Genomic DNA, 20,893 nt, shown 5'->3' with positions numbered 1-20,893 from the left:
AGTGAATGTTGATTAGACTGAGGGGAATGGCAAACTAAGGTGACGGGGTTGTTATGATTTAAAAAGTAACAAAAGTAACTGGAGTCACAGGAAATATTGTGTAAAGAGAAAGAGATGTAATGCCAAAGAGTCCTAACCCAAGTGGGTTATAGAAGAGGTTGCCTCACACTCCAATGTGAGTAAACTAGGGTATGTGCACGACAGGTCCGCTTAAAGTGACAACCTAAACTCTATGATCAGAGTATTAATTAGGGGCAAAAGAAGAGTAAGGGTGATCACCAAAGTTTTTATGTAAAGAGTCACTAGTCTGTCTGTTAATGTATTTGTGTTGAATTAAGGTCTCGAGGAGTGACACACACAGTTATGTGGAATTGCGAAAAAGTTAAGAAGTTATCCTATCTACCAAGGGAAGTGGTTGGTACCAATTCAGAGGTAGACAGAGAAAATTGGAAATATAGAGGCTTTGAGCGGTGATTGTTTGAGTGCGATCATATTTATTGATTTTAAGAATCGAAAAGCGGCAAAGGTATTTTATAAATTCTGGTAAGTATTGACACAATGTAAGACTCGTCACAATGGGAGATATTACTCCCCTGATGCATTTATGTAACACATTCCCAAAACACATGCCCAATCTCAAACAGTATAGTGCGTAATGGCTGAAAGGAACGGCAGATAAGATGTTTATGCCATGGCCACAAGGGGATCACTGTCAAAAGCAGCATTGCAACACATGACCACATACTTGCACACTGCATACACGGGAAATAAGTTAGAGAAGAGGTTAGCTATTTTAGAGCTTTGTAAAATGTACCAGGAAGAGAGGGAAGATCCGCCACCCAATGAGTGGATGCTTAATCAGTGTAAGGAGGAAGGTGTTGAGCCGTGAGCTCCCCTTACCCCAAGGGTATAGTAACCCGATATACGATCTGCCCGCTTATAGCAGTGACTACAGTCCAGAAGAGAGTAAGGGAAAAGAGGAGATCTTTAAAATCATACAAAACAGGGAAGAGAAAGGCGAGCGATCAAATGTATCGATAGAGATAGAATGATAAATTAACAGATTAAGAGATGGAAAGGAGAAAAGGAGAAAGCTGACGAGGTAATGCTCATACAGAATGAATGGATGGGACGACAGATATGGCTTAAGCTAGATGGGAAAAGCATTGAGGAAGTAAGGCAAAAGCAAGATCAGGATAGAAAAGACAGGAATTGGGAAAAAAGATTAAAGGAAGACGAGTATAAAAACAAGAGCAGACAATGGTGAGAACAGATGTATCAGGAGGAGAAACAAAAGAAAGAAGAAAGGGCAGAGGAGCAAAGAAATTATGACAACAGGCAGAGAGCAATGGAAAACAGGATAGGCAAGAAAGGAAGAGAAGAGGAAGAAGCAAAGAAATGAAGGGACACAAGAATACAGAGAAGAAGAGAAGAGGAAGAAAGGAGAGCAGCAGTAAGGAGAGAGGAGATGAAACAGGAAGAGGAGAGAGGTAGATGGGAAGCAAAAAAGCGAAGATAATTAGATGAAGAATTAGAATGAAAGAGAAGACAATGGCAGCTTGGTATTAATCACATTCAAAGGGAGCTAATGGAGCCAAGTCCTACAATACAATGGGACAGAGTGAAAGATTTCCTTCCAGTAAAGGGAGCGATGCCAGGGCCATCTAGAGTGGCCTTATAACAGAACTTTGATATAGGAAGACAGGATCGATAAAGCCTATCAAGAGTTAAGGGAAGGTAACAAATTGGGAAGCCGAGGGAAGGAAGATCAATCCCTGGTCTTCCAAGCATGAAGCAAAAATGAAAATCCATTCAGTCTCGAGCATAGGGTCTTATCCTTAAGCAGACTGACCTTAGATAAGTGTAAAGGGGACAAGAGTCATACTAGCTGGGAACTAGATATGTCTGACTAGTAGAGGGAATCCTTACATGGAGAAGAGGGAGGCAGTGCATGTGCCCCTGAGGGATTCCTGCAGATGGACACGGAAGTAAGATGGTCTGATCTAGAGCAACCTAAGGATAGGATGCCAGAATCAAGCTATCAAGAATCAAGTAATGGAGCTGGAATCAAGGTGGAAGAAAATAAGATGCTAAATTGTCAAGGCAAGAATAAAGAAGGGATACAGAGATGCTGGGAAAGAGGTCAATTGAAAATTAAAGGAACAGTGCTGTTGCCAGAAGGATGGGCTGACGGCCTGATGGTGTGTAAAGCAGCAGCATTAAATGGACAGTTCGAGCCGGTTATAGACACTGCAGAAAAAGAATGCAAGAATCAATGGTTGAAGATTCCAAAATTGTTGACATGGGTCGACGACAAAGGAGCACCATTACAGATACTACCTCAAAAGAGTGTATCCTTGTGTTTCAGAAATAATGGTACGAGGAAGATTAGAGAGAATCACCAGTGTGGCCGTATTTTTGATGTACCAGGCATGAAGGAAGGGACAGTCATCCTAATGGATTATTATTAGGTATGTGGGTCCAGAGCCTACATGAAGCTACCCAAAGATTGGGGAGGAATGTGCTCCTTAGTATTGATCCATGTTACAGCGTGATTCTTCAGAGTGACCAGAATATTTGAGAGTTTCCAAAAGTGGATTAAATTTCTCAACTGAACAAGGAGGGAGATTTACTTCTCAGCTAAATCAATAGAAGCATGGGATGCTATTCCATATGAACACAGATTGTTCAGCAAGACTGCTTCAATCTTCATGACTATCTTTATGCCTGGGATGCAGATGATGGCCAGAGCCAAGTGGTTGCAAATCACTTGCTGGGAACTCCTGCAGATGATCAACACTACAATAAAGGGATTGAATTCTATCAGGGAATAATTGAGGGCCATATGACTGATGACCCTCCAGAACAGATTTGTCCTTGACATGATCACAGCAATGGATGGAGGAGTTTGTGCCAAAATTAGACCATCATGTTGCATGTTCACACCTTCTCACAATGACGAGAATGGGACCTTGACAGAGGCCATAACGTTGCTGATGAAACTGCATGATTAGATGGAAGATGAGACCGAAGATATTGCAGATGACAGCTGGTTTGTGTCTATATTCTCATAGGTTGCACAGTGGATGGCAAACATCTTCAAGCTTCTTGAAGCAGTAGTGGTGATGGTAATGTTTGGATTCTGTGTGATCAGTATAATAATTGCACAGTGCAAGAAGACAGCAAAGAAGGCCGTAGGAATGAAGATCATGATAAATGTCAAATTAGGGTTTGGACCCAAGGAGTTGACAGATGAAGAGATGAGAGCAAATATAGAGGCCAACATTTTAGCACCTGAGGAACAAAGTTCCTGCATCCAAGAAATCAAACGAAGTATGTAGGAAGATGGATCTATTGTAGTCCAAATGGACAGTGCAGCTGCATGACCTGGAGTGTTGACGAACATGTAAAATTAGCAGGGTCCCTGAAAAGAGTGATGAAGATATGGACTCCAAAGAAGCACTTCTTCAAGAGAGGATACCAAGATTTGAAGACTGATGAAGGAGTGGTCGATGAAACAACCAGAGGGGGGAGTGTAGAGGATCAGCTGAATGCCTATGCAGGACATCCCACCCCCATAATACTTATATGCTGGAAGCCAGAAATCGCGACAAGCTCGACACCAGTGATTCTGCCGATTCCCCTGAGAGCCTTTCAGAAAAGGTATCCATCAAGAAAACCCTATATGATGTATCCATATAGAGAAGACAATGTCTTGGAGAAGATCCCCGAAGGAATATAAAGATGAGAGAAAGAGAAGTGGGGATGTCACTAGAAGCAAGCGTGACGCACTGAGAAGAGTGGCTGAAGAAAAGGATGTATGAACTTGATGGAATCTGATGACGAAATAAAGAATCAAGTAAACTTTCATTTACAGAATGAAGATTGCACGTGTGAAGAGCACTGCAGAAAATGCAAGCCGTTTATAACTGTACAGATGCAGCAAAGCAAGTAGACTAAGTGATCTTACAGACCTGCTACATATAGTGAACAGACTGAAGGCAGTGCCTTCATTATGTAGAATTCTGGACATCAGTGTCACATATTTAGTATACTTGGACCCACAGAGAAGGAAGAATCGGAAAGCTGTGTCAGAGCGACATGAAGCTAAGAGCATGGAAAGGCCTGGAAGAACTGTCTGGCCTGGTGTCAGGATGACGTAGCCAAGAGCTGGTTATCTATCTTGAAGAGAAGTAACCGTGAGATGCTGAATCGTCTCATGTTAAGGTACAAATAAAGAACATTATGAGTGGCAACTTTGTTAATTAAAGACAATTAAATGCCGCAAAACAGGCCGGAATGCGGTCTCCTGTCACGAGAACTAAGGATAAAAATGGAAGGTGGGCATGCTGATCTGGACTTGAGATAACGTGTGCCTGTTTCACTCCCAGGAGCAAGGATACTTTGCAAGACCAAGTTCAAAGACAATCTGAATGGCAGAAGGCATGAGCAATGAGAGATGTTAGGCTAATTGATTGGGGAGACATGGTCAAAGCCCACCCACTGACACCTGTGGTACTAGATTACATGCTTTTAGTAAGCTGAATGTTCTAGAAAGGTACAAGCATGCTAACCAATTGTAGAGGAACAAATAACAAAGGACTATATATTTTCAGAGCCAATAATATACTGGGGGTCATTCCGAGGTTGGAGGTAAGGAATTACCGGTACCGGTAAGGGTGCCGATGCCGGTAATCCATTACCTCCTTATTCGAGGGCCCTTTGCGGGTCCTTCCTTACCTCCTGCTTTTAGCAGGAGTTAAGTACGGGAACCCGCAAAGGTACTTCGGAGGTAATTACGGTACCGTAATCTACGGTGCCGTAATTACCTCCTTCCCCATTCCCATTGAGCCCTATGGGGCAGAAATTGGAATGGGGAAGGGCAAAAGGTGAATGGGGAATTACCGGTCCCTCCAACCCTGGAATGGACCGGTAATTACTCCATTGCTCAATTTTCCCTGGCCCCTATTAAAATGCACACCAACAACACAAACACAATTAGAAAATACCCAGTGCCTGCCCTACAAACACACTCCAAGCCACTTATCTCTGTCTGTCATTATAACAAACACCACAATATAAACAAATACACAAAAAATGGACCCAACATATGTAACAGTCAATGGCCCTCATTACGACCCTGGCGGAATTCGCGGTGCTAAATGCACCGCGGAGCATGGCGGAAAGCCGCCGATAGCGCCATGGGGGTTGGCGGATTTACCACCCCATGCCGACCTTGGCGGAGCGGTAAATCCCCAATCCCCATTTTACCCTTCCCCATTCCCATTCTTGCCCCATAGGGTATAATGGGAGTGGGGAAGGAGTTAATTACGCCGCCGTAAAGTACGGCGGCGTAATTAACAACGAGGTCCCTTAGCGCCATGGTTTTCTCCGCCCGGTAAAACCAGGCGGAGAAAACCTCCATGGCGCTAAGGGAACTCGTAGTAGGGCGGACGGGTCCGCCGCGATTACCGCTGGCGGTATCCCACTCCGCCAGGGTCGTAATGAGGGCCAATGTATATTAATGAAATAACCACAGGTGGTGCATCATGTTACCACCAATCACCTTGGACAGAGAGTACAGTCCCCGATTTATGTAATTTTCATGCGAACAGAAAACTATGGCCGCAAACAATCTAGAACAGACAAGGGGAGCTTCCTGCATTTTACAATATATATTCTGCACCACTCTGCCCATCCTGACCTCCCCAAGGACAATTTCGTAAGCAACACAAATGAAAGTGTGTGTTTTCAGACATGTTCACACTGTACTTAACGCAGCCCATGGGCATAGGTCACAAACCCAACATGACACTGGTTTCAAAATATTTGATGCACCTAACATTTTTTTGTTGACCAATCAGCACACTCATATGATGTCCGGAAACGCTACGTGGGTTTCTAACTGGTCCAGAGGCATCCACGAACACAAATCAGAAAGTGGGTCTGCTAAGTTGACCGAGATATCCATAAAGTTATTTGAACACTTACCTCCTTGTCATGCACTTGAACAGTAGGATTGTCACAAAACCAATATAACCGTTTTTTGTTGTTCTACTTTTGTTTGCTTTACTTTTGTGATTCCCCTGTTCCCCCACCTTCTCCTTGTCTTGTGGGCCCTGGACACACTTGTGTATAGGTGCCATACAAATGTCCAATAAATAAATAAATAAAGCTACTGTTTGGAATAGACGGATTAACACCAAATTTGTAAAGGTGCTGTTTTAGGCCCATGCCGCCAATCCTCACACAAGTTTGGTGTAAATCTATCAGCGGTTGAGGCAATATTTTTTTTTCCATGCAAGTATATCCAGATTTCCCAAATTGTGGGCCCCCGCCATAATAATGCCCCCTTAAAAAAACAATACCAAAGTTTGCAAAGTCATTCAGAGTCGGGTCTACAAAATCTTTTGCAAAATGTGTACATTTTTGTGCAGATTCTTCAACAGAAGCAAAGTTATAAGTCGGCCAAACATTGCTTTTCCTATGGGAAAGCCATCTTAACCATAACTACAGGATTGCTAGCACTGACCCTACGAAATACATATATACAGATATATTTAAATAATGACAGCAAGCTAAATGAGTAAAGCACAACATACATATTCCATAGTATCATAAACATTGCTATATAAACTGTTTATATGCCTATATTGCACATTCTGTTAACTCTAAAACGCTTGAACGAGTTACACAATTTGAAATATAGAATTTCTTTCATCCTTATAAAACACCCTAATCTTCTGAATATCAATATAAACTCATATAACATGAAAAATAGCACCAACCGCTTATCTTCCATGTAAAGCTTCACATAACATGCTGTTTAATTGTTGCCACCTTCAGATGAAACAATGGGCCACTCGTTCCTTTTCATTCTAACAATGCCTGGATCCTGGTGAAAGGCTCAGAAGCAGACATGTGGTCGAATTTGCAATTGTTTGTAATGAGACAGGCTGTGGCATTGTTGACAGCCTCTGGAGGGTGCGGGGAGGGGGGGCAGATTTGTGGTTGGGCGCCTGGTTAAGAGTGTGCCTTCCGCGTCAATGTGGGAGATCATGAGCACTTGAACTACAGTGCAGAGGTTGTGCAGGGAAGGGTATGATAGTGTGGAGAGAGGTAGCCAGGTCTTTTTGATGTCTTAGTCATTTGCTTTGAAGGAGCAGATGCTGTCTACAATGAAGCCTAGGGGCAGCAATAAGGGGTAATTTACTTCGAAGTAATTACTTCAAAATTACTTTGATAAATATAGATGTGTGTGGGTTAAGAAGTTAAAGAAGTTGGGAGGGGTTTGGGGTAAGGGTAGTAGTGAAGGGGAATGGGGTATGGGGGACCACCTCAAAATAAAAAAAATAAAAATCCAAGTAAATATTTAAAGTAATTACTTCAAAGTAAAATACAACAAAGTAATATGGGTCATTGAAATAACATGGAGCCCTAGGGATTTGTAGTCTGACAGCTGCGGGGTGACTCCTTCCAGTGGCATAGAGACAAGGCATTTGATATCGAGGTGTGGAGGGTGGTCCAGCACTCACAGAGGCGAGTGATCTCCCGTTGGACCTTGAGGTACAACTAGGTGTTATCAGTGTATTGATGAATGACAATGTTGGAAATTTCCCAGAATTTCCATATAGAGGATAAAGATGATTTGGGAGAGGTTGGAATCTTGAAAGACCCCACCTCTGAGTGGGAGTTCTTTAGATCTGAAAGGGCACATCTGTAAAGGTAAAGCTTGGTGTCTGCTGAATAGATAGGAAATAAAGTAAGTTATGATGGCACCCGAGAATCCCATCCTGTCGGCAAGAGGGGTGAGGAGGGGTGAGCAGTGTCTGATGGTCGATGGTGTTGAATGCAGCTGAGAGGTTTACAAGGACTAGGAGTTACATTTCTCGCTTGCCAATGATCATCATTTTTAAGGCACTTATACATCCAGATAGTTGTGTTTCAAAGCGCCCAAAGGACAGCAGGGAGGGAACATAGGAAGGAAAGGCAAATGTAACAATGAAAGAGAGAGGCGGCTCTACTAGGTTTGTGAGCATTCAGATTGTGCAAGTGCATAGAGAGAGAGGGATGATGGGCGGGGGCAGGGGGTTTACGTGCTAGGGAGTAACTCCTAGGAGTAACACGGAGGGACGTTCTAGGGAGTAAGTTGCAAACTGTTAAGCCACTGGCAGAGATCACTTGGTGGATGTGGTCAACTGCCAGTAAATAAGTGCAGGCCTGTGATAGCACAAGCCAGTGGGCACCTAAGGTAAGTGCTGTGAGTGGGTGGAGGCTGAAGGTGATTGGGGGTGGTAGGCCAAGATCCAGGTGGACACATAGGGGCCCTGGTCAACAATCTCAGTGACTGTGTTGTTTGTTACAGCTTTTGGGATGCTACAACTTTTCTATGATTTTAACAATGAATGGGAAGCGTGTGATGGGTCTGTAGTCATATAGGTCCTATGGCTCAAATGTTGGCTTCTGTAAGAGGGGTAACATGAAACCTGTCTTTAGTGGGTCTGAAATGAGCCCTCTTTGAGGGCCATATTCACAATGCTGATGATCCAAATGAGTGCTGGGTTGGTAAATTGTTTGATAAGGGAAGTCAGGACAACACTGGCCATTTACGTAGTGGATTTGAGGAGGCAGGTTTATCTGAGAGATCCTTGGAGAGATGGGTGTGAAGTTGGTTGATGAGGTTAGAGTGTGGGAAGGGATGGAACGTTGATCTTTGTCCAACAATTTTGTTTTGTGATAAGGTCTTGATTCCATTACATGTTACTTTTGAAGCTGGCACCTCAGGGACAGGTCTGGGCATCGTGCAGTGTATTAGTACTTTGAATAATGGTTTGTTCCTGTAAGAGGCTGATTTGATGCTGGAAATGTAGTAGACACTCTGAGCATTGGAGATCATGTGTCTTTGGTGGGGATGTATGGTTTTGAAGGATGTAAGGTTCTTATCTGATACAAAATCTATTGGAGGTGAGGCCCATTTGAGGTAGCTGTCTTGGGCTGCCTTGGACACAGGGCTGTGCAAACCCTGGTGAGAATGAGATGGGCTATGGAAGCAGGAGACCCATGGTGATGGCTACCTAGTGACTAAAGGGCACTAAACAGGCAATGTTCTTGTCTTCATCCTATTCTGAGGATGCTCGTGATGAGGACACCTAAGGAGGAATGGTGAAATAGATGGTGTGTGGGGCAGCTAAGTGACAGTGTTGTTCACATGACCAGCAGCCTCCTTGATACTCTCTGCCTGGTGCAGGTAAGGTGTCCTGATGTAGCCACTGGGTAGGTGCAAAAACTATTGGTGGGCATAGCAGCCCAGTGGCAGGTACTGATCATCTGATCAGCAGCCTCATAAATGCTTGCGGGCCTGGAATTCTTACGTAACCATCTGGACACCTTCTCAATGCTGTCTGTCTAACACGTATGTAAGGGATTTATAAAGTGCAAACTTATCTGAGAAGCAACAGAGCGTTGTACGTAGAGGATGCATCTAGGGGGGTTAGAAGTAGGGGTGTCGAGGTGGCGGAAGAAGCTGGGATATATGGGGGAGCAGATGAAGGGTGGAGCTCAGGAGGTGTAGAAGTCAGGTTGCATGGAACAATCAGTGATTTGCAAGATCTCCTTTGAAGAGTAGATCTTCCGGTCCTTCTTGTAGTGTAGGATTGTATTTGTATTTTGTATTTTAATGGGATTTATAGAAAACTTGAAAGTGCTGTAAATGGATTATTAAAAACAGTACATAAATAATGTGAGCAAGTAGAAATACAGTCTTAATAGCAAAAATAAACAAATTAGATGGGAGGCTTTAACCAGATATGGAAAATCTGTCGTGATGGGGATAAAAAAATGTCTAGAGGTAAAGAATACCTGTGAGACATGCCAGAAGGAAGAAGGAACGAAAGAGGTATGGGGCACAAGGAGGTTTTGGGACAGATATTGAGAACGGAGGGAACATGAAGGGGTATAAAGAGACCAATGTAGAGCGATAAGGAGGAACACGACCATGGATATATTGGAATATACAAAAGAGGGAATGAAAATGGAGGCGAGAGTCAAAAGGAAGAATATAAATGGAACGAAGAAGGAAGGAGATAGAGGGGCAGAGGGGAATAGAACATGGATAGTGAAGTAACATACAGAGCAAGAGGGAGTACGATGGGATGAAGGGAGGCCAAAAAGAAGGGAAATGTAATAGCTCAGACAGGAAAAGACAGAGAAAGGAATAAGGAGTTTTATGGCCTGAAAGGACAGAAAAGTATTAATACAATGAATATGGAAAAGGTGCCAGCAGCATATACTGGCATTGGTGGAAATGGAGGGACCTACACTTTCTCCCAGAGATTAGCATCCTTGCGGGACTTTCTGACAAACCCTTTCATACACAAGGTGGTCCTCTGGCACATGGCATTCAGTGGCTGTTGTCCTGGGCCTTGTTAATGAGAGGTATGAGGATAGGTGAACTAGTGTCTGGTGATCCTCCAACCGGTCATCCCTCAACTTACCCTCCACACCAAAATGACCAACTGCCTCCACAATCATCAGTCTGGTTTTAGGGCTGTGAGAGGCATGGAAACTGCTCTCCTGAACACCTGTGAAGACCTACTCTCCAGCCTGGATTCCAACACCCTCTCTGTTCTGATCCTCCTTGATCTCTCTTCTGTCTTTCTCCACTGTCAACCACTCCATCATCATAAACCGTCTCTATGATCCCCTAGGCATCATGGACAGGGCACTGGTGTGGCTTACCTCCTTCCTTTCAAACAGACCGTTGCATGTACAAATGGGTCCTTATTTCTCCTCCACCACACTCTCTACCTGTGGCGTCCCCCAGAGCTTCATTCTTTCTCCATGGCTCTTCAACATCTACCTTGTCCCTTTGACCTACCTGATCTCCACTTTCACACCTCATTTCCAGTGTTATGCAGATGACACAGAGCTCTCCTTCAAGCTGCCATCCTCTACCTTGTCCTCCTCCTCCCTCAAACCTGACTGATATTCAGGCATGGTGCTCTACCAATGGTCTCTGACGTTAATGCCATTAGGACAGAGAGCCTAATCATTGGGATGCCTGCTCCATGTTTTCCTCTTTTTCTCTGGCCCCATTCCTTGCGTCCCATCCCCTCACCCACCTGTGAGCCAAAAAACCTTGAGATCATCTTCGACTCCTCTCTCTCTTTCTCACCACACATCATGGACCTTGCCAAGAAGTCCAACTTTCAGCTCCAACTCCTCAAGGGTATTCTACCTTTCCTCACCTTCCTCCAGAAGCTCAACGTCTCCAGAGCCCTTGTTCCCTCTAGGCTTGACTACTGCAACAGCCTCTTTCTCAATCTGCCTCTCTCCTCCCTTTGCCCCTCCAACTAATACAGAATAGGACTGTAAGATCCCTGGCCTCAAGCCCAGGGACCACATTGCTCCTGCCCTAACATTTCTCCACTGGCTCCTGGTGACCACAAAGATCAAATGCAAGACCCTCTGCATCATTCACAAGGTGGTCTGGTGTCTGGGACCTCTTTACATCCAGCTTTCCCTCCCTAAATACCTCCCAACCAGAGACTTCGGTCTTCTGGCTCCAACTCTCTGCAGGCCAAACATTTCCACAAGCAGAGAGCGGGAAGCAGATCCATTTCTGCCGCTGGCTTCTCCCTCTGGAATGGCTTTCCTTCCCGCTGTAACTTGAGCCGGATCTTCTAAAGTTCTGGAAACTTCTCAAGACTTTTCTTTTCTCCTCATCCTTCCCTCTCCCCCTCCCATGCTAACTCTCCCACTGCTGATATGACTGGGGACTGGTCCAATCAGAGTCATACAGGGGCCAGACCAGCCCCCACCAGTCCCCCTGCATCCTTTGCAAGCACTTGCCCTCGGGCTTCCTTTCCCAGACTAGCCCATCCTATTCCACAATGCCCGCCACACTCATCCTCCCTTTCCCCCTTTTTCCCCTGGCATTTGCCTTCTTGGCCCCCCAGCAGTTCCCTGCCATCTTCCGTGGGTGCACCCCACTCTTGCTCTTCTCCCTCTATCCCCTCACTTACCACCTTCTAATGCACTTGCACTGTAGGATTGCCACAAGGACAAAATAAGCGTTTTTGTTTTCCATTGTTATTCCCTTGTTCCTCCCATCTTGTCTCTGGTGCTTCGAAACACCTGTGAATAGATGCCATACAAATGCCCAATAAATAAATAAATAAATAGGCATTAAATCTGTACTCGAGTAACGATCCACATGTACATTTGTATGTGGACATTCTTACCCTCATATTGGTCCAGTGCCATTCCCATTGCTTCCATGACATGGACATGATTGTAGAGGTGTGGTACTCAAGTTTGAGTCAAGTGGTGCCATCTCAGAATTTCCCAGCAGGTTTGAATGAGGGTGAGGAGCCATGTGAAGTCATGTTTATTTGCAAAGAGGTAGGGCAGTAAATGTATTGCCAGGATTACACCATGGTTGGCTGGGAGCTTTTCATATTTTCTGTTACGTGCTCACAATCTTCAGCAATTGTCAACTGGGATATTTGGGGGGAAAGAAGTTGCCTTTATTACGTGAGATCTGTGGGCAAATATATTGTTCTAAGGATTAACAAGATTCTCTGGTGTAATAGAGTGACATGGTGGCATAGGTTTACCCATTTATTGTGCTTGCAGGGTGGCAGAGTAGCCTGTCCCATTTTCATTTTAGCAGACATGTGGATGATGCTGATCTGGCACCCACAAGTCTTTTCTTATATGACAGGCAGAACAATGTGCGTAATACTGAGATGTGCCCTAGCATCACCTCCTTATTGGGGTTTGCTTGGTGTTCTTTGCAGTGGATGCTGTATGATATGATATGAAATTATAGGTTATTTATAACACCCTTAATACCCGGAGGTTTCTAAGCACGGACCCGGGGATGGAACGTGTGTTGCTCTGTGTCGTCTGGCTTGCAAGGCTAGCACGTTGCCCCTGAGCTATCCTCCCTTGACTGAGTAGCCAGTTCTGTTGATGTGATTCGTTGAAATGTTGTATTACCACCAGCATGTTTTTTCAGACTTTTTTTAGAAAATGCTATACACTGGTGCATCGTGAGTTTCTGAAGCTTGCTACCTGTGCATATTGGTTGCACTTGTTAATTGCAATGACCCTTTTATTCTGTCTCTTTGTCTCCATCGATGTGGGTGGTGTAATCAAAGTAGAGATAGCTGAATCTTGACCTTGAATCCTGGGGGAAAGCATACATGTTATCATAGTCATCAATGTCATATGTTTTGAGAAAATAAGTCGTCGAGTGTTTCGGGGGGTCCAGTTATGTTCCTCATCAGAGATCTGCTCTCTTTAATAGTGACCTGATGTCATTGCTTCTCCCTCTTGCTCCTCAGATTGTGGGGACCAGACTTCCTCTTCCATCTTCCCCTCCTCCTTTTATGCCTCCTCCTACACCTGCTCCTCCTTAACTCAATCCTCTGGTGTCTGACTTAAGTGCAACAGCACTTATACCCAATTCCACTCTACATTTTGGTACTGCAGCAGATTTAGACATTCTTAATGTATTCACCTATACCTTACAGTAAGAAGAGGCCCTAATAATGCGTTGGCCTTTTCTTCCAGGTACAATATACACATGGAGTTCTCAGTGTTTTGGCCTTCTCCTCCTTCTAGAAAATGAATGAGAGCTTACAGTGCTGTGGCCTTCTCCTGGATAATGCATTTGGCCTGAACAGTGTTTTATCATTCTTTTCTGCTTACAAAATACTGGCTTTTGTAATTGGTGAAGCCTACAAAATGCACATACGGTTCTCATTGCTTTGGCCTTCTCCTGTTCCTGCAAAATACAATTGGTGTTTGCGGTGTATTGGAATTCTCCTTTGCCTCAAAATGCATGTGGGGTTCTGAGTGTTTTGTCCTTCATGTCTGTCTACAAAATGCTTGCAGGGTTCCCATATGTTGGTCTTCTAAGCTTACAAAATTAATGTGGGCTTTATACTGTTGTGGCCTTCTTCCTTTGGCCTACAAAATGCATGTGAGCTTCTCAGTGCTTTGGCCTTCTGCTATGCCAACACATTGCATATGGGTGTCTCACTGCTTCGACTGTCTCCTCTGCTAACAAAGTGCTTGTGGGGTTCCCAGTGATGTTGCCTTCTACTACATCTACACAGTGTATATGGAGTTCTCGCTGTTATGAATGTTTTCACCACCTAGAAAATGCACAATGGGCTCTCATTGCTTTGGCCTTCTACTGTGCCTATGAAATGCATGTGGGAGTCTCAGTGCTTTGGCCTTCTCCTCCACCTATAAAATATGCACGGGATTCTAATTGCTTTGGCATTCTCCTAAACTTACAAAATGCACCTGGGATTCTTAGTTCTCAGTACTTTGGCCTGCTCCACCACCTACAAAATGCTCTAACTGTTCAAAGTACTTTGGCCTTTTCCTACAACTACTAAAAGCATCTGATGTGTGTGCCCCTCTGTTAACAATTCACATCCACATACATATGAAATCATGCATGTACCCCAAGCTCACTCTAAAAATTATATCTAGACCGTATTATGTATTTCATTATGCTCTCACCTACTGTAACCTAGCTGAAAATCCCCTCTATAAAAAATATTTGTCACTGTTCCTTCCTGAAATGCCAATGACTGACTGTTCTAGGTTGTACCCTATGCTTTTATATGAACTGGTGTAAAAAACCCATAGACGCTGTTATTTGGAGCATCAGGAAAAACCTGTAAAGTTCCACATGGTCAAACTAATGGAAATGCTAGTGATTTGAGTTTTGCACAAATGTCCTGTCCCTTCCTACCTGCAGCTGGCAAGAACTTGCATCGATTACACCTGAAGCTGGTGATCATAAAGGGGTTTGAAATACCTCAGTTTGTTTCAGTTAAGCATTGAACACTATTGGCCACTAAGGCAGTGTTCTTGTTAGTATTAGTTATTATTATTATTATTATTATTATTATTATTATTATTATTATTATTATTATTATTATTATTAATAATAATAATAATAACAATAACATTAACAACAATAATAATAGTAATAATAATGTATGTATTGAGCGTGTACCTAGCTTCAGGAAGCAAAGGAGTGCTTTACAATCTTAAGGGGAAGAACATGGTGAGGGAACAACACAAACAAGCGTGTGAGGGGCTAACAACAGTTGCTGGAGGTGAGGGGGGTTTACAATTTATCAGCAAGGGATCTAGAAGCAACCAGGGGAGGAAACAGTGTGGATCAGATGACCCAGTCTCGGGTAGGATGGGGAGTGGAGGGTATGAGGACTTCATTGTTAGGGAGGAGCCATTCCTTGAATGGGTGTGTTTTGAGATACGTCCTGGCCTCTGGAAGAGTGAGGGCAGGTCTGATGTTGACGGGGAGGTGCTTCCTGAGTGTTGGAGTGTAGACAGGGAAGGCCTGTCTTCTGTTTTTTTTTCCTTCCTTTACTGGCTGAGTGCAGGTCTGCACATGTCCTTACTTCTGGTGGATCATACACATCCAGAGATTCTGAGTTTCTTAGTGAGGTAGCTTGGGGACTACAGGGTAACAGCCTTCTAGATAATACAGCAGGATTTGAAGATGTTACAGGCTTGCAGTGGGAGCCAGTGCAGTTCGATAAGGATATTGGTTGAAGTTGCAGAGCCTTTTGATGGGTTGTGCTGCAGCCTGCAGGACACATTTTAGGGGTGCCATGTTAGTCACCAGAAGACCATTGCCACCATCTAGGTGGGAGAGCACAAAGGCTTGGCAGCAGATTTGAAGTTGTTTTCTGGGATGAAGTCCTTAATTTTCCGCAGGAGATATAGTTGGTCCAAAACCGATTGTGTCTTCTTTCCTATGTGCTGTTCGAAGGGGAGTTGTCTGTTGATGTACAACCTAATGTACATGGCACAGGTGGCCAGCTGGGGCAGGACTGCCTGTTGTTTCTGACAAACTTTTACTAGGTTCCTGGTTTCCTGAGTTGCTAATTTTCAAGTTTGCTGAGTTCTGAAGTGAAATCTTGTTTCCTGCGTTGTGTTCATTACCACCCTTTTTTGAGGGCTGCACTGGATTGCAGTCAGCACTGATTTGCAATGAACCTCTCGGTTTATCGAGCTTGTCTTTGTTGGAGAGCATTCTGATTTCCAATTTGAGATCCCTTTTCTTCCCTGGGTCTGAGAGATGACCCGTCTTTTAAATTGATTTTTACTGCTCTTGTTTTCTCTGCTCTCTGTTGTTTATTGGGTATTATAGTCTGATTTGTTTGCTTGGCTCCAACTGCCTGACTATGTGTTCCCTTCTGTCCTAATATGCACCAGTCATGCTTTGCTCCTTACTTATCATCATCCGTATTTGCAGTTGCGGCTGGTTAACTTTTTTATTGGAGGGGAGTAAATGTTTTCCCTGAATATGCTGAGCGATCGAGAGTAGTGAAGCAGCTCAAACCATCCAAGGTAAATTCAGGGGGACATATATTGTATTAAAATTGTCCCCTTGCAGCACACTTTACGTGACAATGTGTGTAAAAAGCCACAGTTAGCAATGTGTTTTGTATGGTAAAACATGTGAAAATCCATTAGATGCAACAAGTAATCAACATGGCCCAGAAACATTTTCCAACTCCTTTTGATGATGCCTTTGCCCACAATGTATACCAGTATAAAAAAAACATGTTCATGCTTGCTGTGCCCCGATATATCCATGGAATATGCAACAATATATGCCAATATTACAATATAAGAACCTAGCACTGTTGGTTTTACCAGTACAAAATATCATGATACAGAACTATGTCCAGGCTGGACCCAACAATGTAGGCCACTATCATGTAGGAACACTCACAATGCTGATGCCTATTCAAAAATGCCATGCCACAGTAAATGCAGAAGTCTAGACTGGCTCACTAAGGCGAGTCAGTACCATATAGGAACACTTATTATGTTACCTTCAGCCTTAATGCCCAGTATAAAATGTTATTCCACATTAAAAGATCATGTCCAGACTAGACCTATCAATGTGGTCCAATACCACATAGAAAGACTCATCATATTACCTTTGACCTTGATGCCCTGTATAAAGTACCATGCCACACTAAATTATGCTCAGTTGTTAAACATTCCTCTGACATCTGTCTCTTTCTTGAAGACATTGACCTACACGTCCTCGCTCTTACCGAGGCATGGTTCAATGCCAGCACAGTGGCTGCTCTTGACAGTCTTCTTCCTACGGGCTACAAAATCCTCTCCAAACCCAGACCCAACAGGCCCGGCGGTGGTGTGGCACTCATTTTCCCTGATTGGGTCCCTGCTTCTGTCAAACCTACTCAATCCTACTCCTCTTTTGAATGCCTCGTCTGTAGGGTCTCCCCTACTCTCTCTCTAACCCTTGCCACCATCTACAGGCCCCCTGACCATATCTCTCTCTTCCTCTCTGAATGTGCCAAACTTGCCACCTCCCCCTCAAACTCTTCTTCCTATTTCCCCCTCCTTGGTGACTTCAATATCCACCTCGACTCCCATGAATCATCCACCTCACAGTTCCGTGCCCTCTGTGACTCCCTCTCGCTAACTATTCTTCCTTCCGGCCCGACCCACTCAGCCCGACACACTCTGGACGTCCTTATTTCTTTCAATATCCATATCTCCGATCCGGTCACCACACCCCTCTCCTGGTCTGACCACTCTCTCCTCCCAACTGGGGCCCCCCGGCCCTCTATCCAAGCACCGCACCCCAACACTGCCAGCCTTCTTCGCCACCATCCGACCAATGAAGTGAGTGTCAGTCGCTGCTTTTGCCTCCATCTTCTTCCACCCTCCCACCCCCACCTGTCACTCCTCTGACTCTGTCCATGCTAACCTGCACCTCTCCATCTATAACAGCCTTGACATCCTTGACATCCTTGCACCTGTCATGAGGATCTGCCTAAAACATGCCTCCAAGAACAAGGGCTGGTATGACTCCCATTTAGCATCTCTGAAACGCAAGTGTAGAGTTGTGGAACGAAAGTGGAAAACCTTGGGTCTACCAAACTGCCCCGCCGCCTTCTTTAAAGGCAATATTGTTTCTCTATTTGTTCCAAGAAGAAGGCCCATATTCAAGCCTGCATCACTGGAGACCCTAACAACACGGCCGAGCTTTTCAAAATCTGCAAAGAACTCACCAATCCAGCTGCAGTCTTCACCTCCCTCATTCCTTCCTGGGCTCTCTGCAATGCTTTGGCCTCCCAATTTACATCAAAAACTCAGGATATTCTGTCCTCACTCGCCTCCACCCCCATCTCCTCTCCTGCACCTGCTCCAATGCCTTCTTTGGCTCCCCACCTTCTACCCCTGCATTCTCCTCCCCCCTTTCGACAGCACCGGACGAGATCTCTAAAGTTGTCCTCTCTCCATGAAGGTCTCCTCCAAACAAGTGATCCCCTTCTCTTCTAGAACCATTAAGGACAACATCTCCTCTCTTGCCCCGGCTCTCGCTGACTTCTGAAACCACTTCTTCACCACTGGCTCTTTTCCTCTATGCCTCAAGCACTCCCTTGTGCACACTCTCTTAAAAAAGCTGCCTGATGACCCCTCCTGCCCAGCTAACTATCACCCTATCTCCACTACGCCCTTCATGGGTAAACTCCTGGAGAAGCTGGTCCTCTCATGGAAGACCCTCCACCCTGAACTTGTTGGTTGCCCCATGACCATCAATCTGGATTTCAGGGCATCCAGAGGCACAGAAACTGCTCTCCTGAACACCTGTGAAGTCATGCTTGCAAACCTTGACTCTAACTCTCCCGCTGTTCTCATGCTCCTTGACCTTTCCCCTGCCTTTGACACGGTCAACCTCTCTATCCTCATAAAACGACTCTGTGATACCCTTGGCATCACTGACCAGGCACTGGACTGGCTGAGCTCTTTCCTCACTAATCGCCCCACCCAATTGCAACTGGGTCCTTTCTCCTCCACAACCACACTTTCTACTTTCGGCGTCCCCCCAGGACTCTATCCTATCACCATGGCTCTTTAATATCTATCTCACCTCTCTAGCTCAACTGATCTCCTCCCCCCCATTTCCAGTTCTATGCTGATGCCACACAGCTTTCCTTCAAACATCCGTCTACTACCTCCTCTTCCTCCTCTCTTATCCCTGATAGTCTGTCTACCATTCAGGAATGGTGTGCAGCTAACAATCTCTGTCGACATGCCAGTAAGACAGAGATCTTTCTCATTGGGACACCTGTGCCCTCCTTTCCTCCTACCCTTTGACCACCATCTCTGGGTCCTCTACCCCCACCATCCTGTGAATCCAAAAACCTCTGGGTCATCTTTAAATACGCTTTATTCTTCACCCCTCACATCATGGACCTTACCAAGAAGGCCTACTTCCAGCACCACCGCCTCAGAGGCATTCTCCCTTTCCTCACCTTGCCCCAGAAACTCTAGAGTCCTGGTCCTCTCTAGGCTGGACTGCTGCAAAAGCCTCTTTCTTGATGTCCCCAGTGGTCGAAGTGAGCCGGAGTAGTCGGGAGCCGTGCTCCTCTACTTTTTTAAATTATGTTTTACAGCTCCTATACTTTTATTTTAAAAAGAAACCGTTCCAGAATGGTTTTGTTTTAAAATAAAAGTGTAGGAAGACGTTGCAGCTTGCACTTTCAGTGCACTGCACTGAACGTTCTCTTAAACAGCAGGTGCTAGTGTTTGGGGGTTTGTATTGTGTGTGGGAGAGGGCGGGGCGATGGGTTTGTGGGGAGTGGGTGCAGGCCAGCAGGGAACATAGTTCCTCTACTTCTTTTCGTACACTTCGAACCCTGGATGTCCCTCTTTCTTCCCTAAGCCCCCTGCAGCTAATCATGAATAGGGCTGCTGCAAGACTTATCCTTGGCCTCAAGCCCAGGGACCGTATCTCTCCAACCCTGACATTTCTCTACTGGCTCCCGGTGGCTGCAAGGATCAAATTCAAGATCCTCTGCATCATCCACAAGGTTTTCGGGGCCTGGGAACACACTATCTCCAAGTCTCGCTCCCTAAATACTCACCTGATAGAACCCTCCGCTCCTCTAACTCTAACTCTTTTATTGTCAAAAGCTTCTCCAAGCAGAGAGTGGGGGCAGGTCTCTTTCCTCTGTCTGTGCCTCCCTCTGGAACGGCGTACTAGCCCCCCTCAGAATTGAGCGGACCCCCTTAGATTCCGGAAACTGCTCAAAACTCTGCTTTTCTCTACCTCTTTCCCCCTTTCCCCTTCCCTGCTAATCACCCCACTGCCGCTGAGACCTGTGGCCTGGTCCTCATGAATCTCACAGGATACCAGGCCCTTCTAACCAGCTGATAAAAGCAACACCACCCATTGCAGTGCCCCTGTGGGCACCTGCTTGGCGGCTCTACATCTCACTCATGGGAGCCTCCCGCACTAACACTGAGTCCTAGGCCCCAACCTTGGCTACTCTTGGCACTTCCATTCCGGGCCCCCCACCAGCACTTGTCCACCTCTGCCCATCCCTACCTCCCGCACTTCTCTTCACTACACCTGCACTTCCAAATACCACAAGGCCTAGTAGGATCACGACTGTATATTTACTGTTTTGCCAATGTTTTTTTTTCTCTCCCCTGTTCCTTTACCATTTAGCCTTGTGGCACTTTGAAACACAATTCTGTTGTAGAAGCACCTAACAAATGCTCAATAAAATACATTTTAAAAAAGAATTCCAGATTGGATGCACCAATGTAGGCCAGTACCATATAGGAACACTCATTATGTGGCCTTCACCCTTGATGCCCATAAATATGCCATATAAGAGAAGATAAATGCCCCGAATGGACCCAACCTTGTCAGCCAATACCACATAGCTTCACGTATTACCTGCCTTCACCCTTGCATGGCATTTTGTACATGGCATCAACTTGATGCCCAGGAAAACATGCCATGGCACAGTAAGAGTTGCAGTTCCACCTGTGCCCC

The sequence above is a fragment of the Ambystoma mexicanum genome, chromosome 5q (genome assembly GCF_040938575.1).
Source record: "Ambystoma mexicanum isolate Mex_15411 chromosome 5q, UKY_AmexF1_1, whole genome shotgun sequence".
Taxonomy (NCBI): domain Eukaryota; kingdom Metazoa; phylum Chordata; class Amphibia; order Caudata; family Ambystomatidae; genus Ambystoma; species Ambystoma mexicanum.
This window is presented reverse-complemented; position numbering follows the sequence as displayed.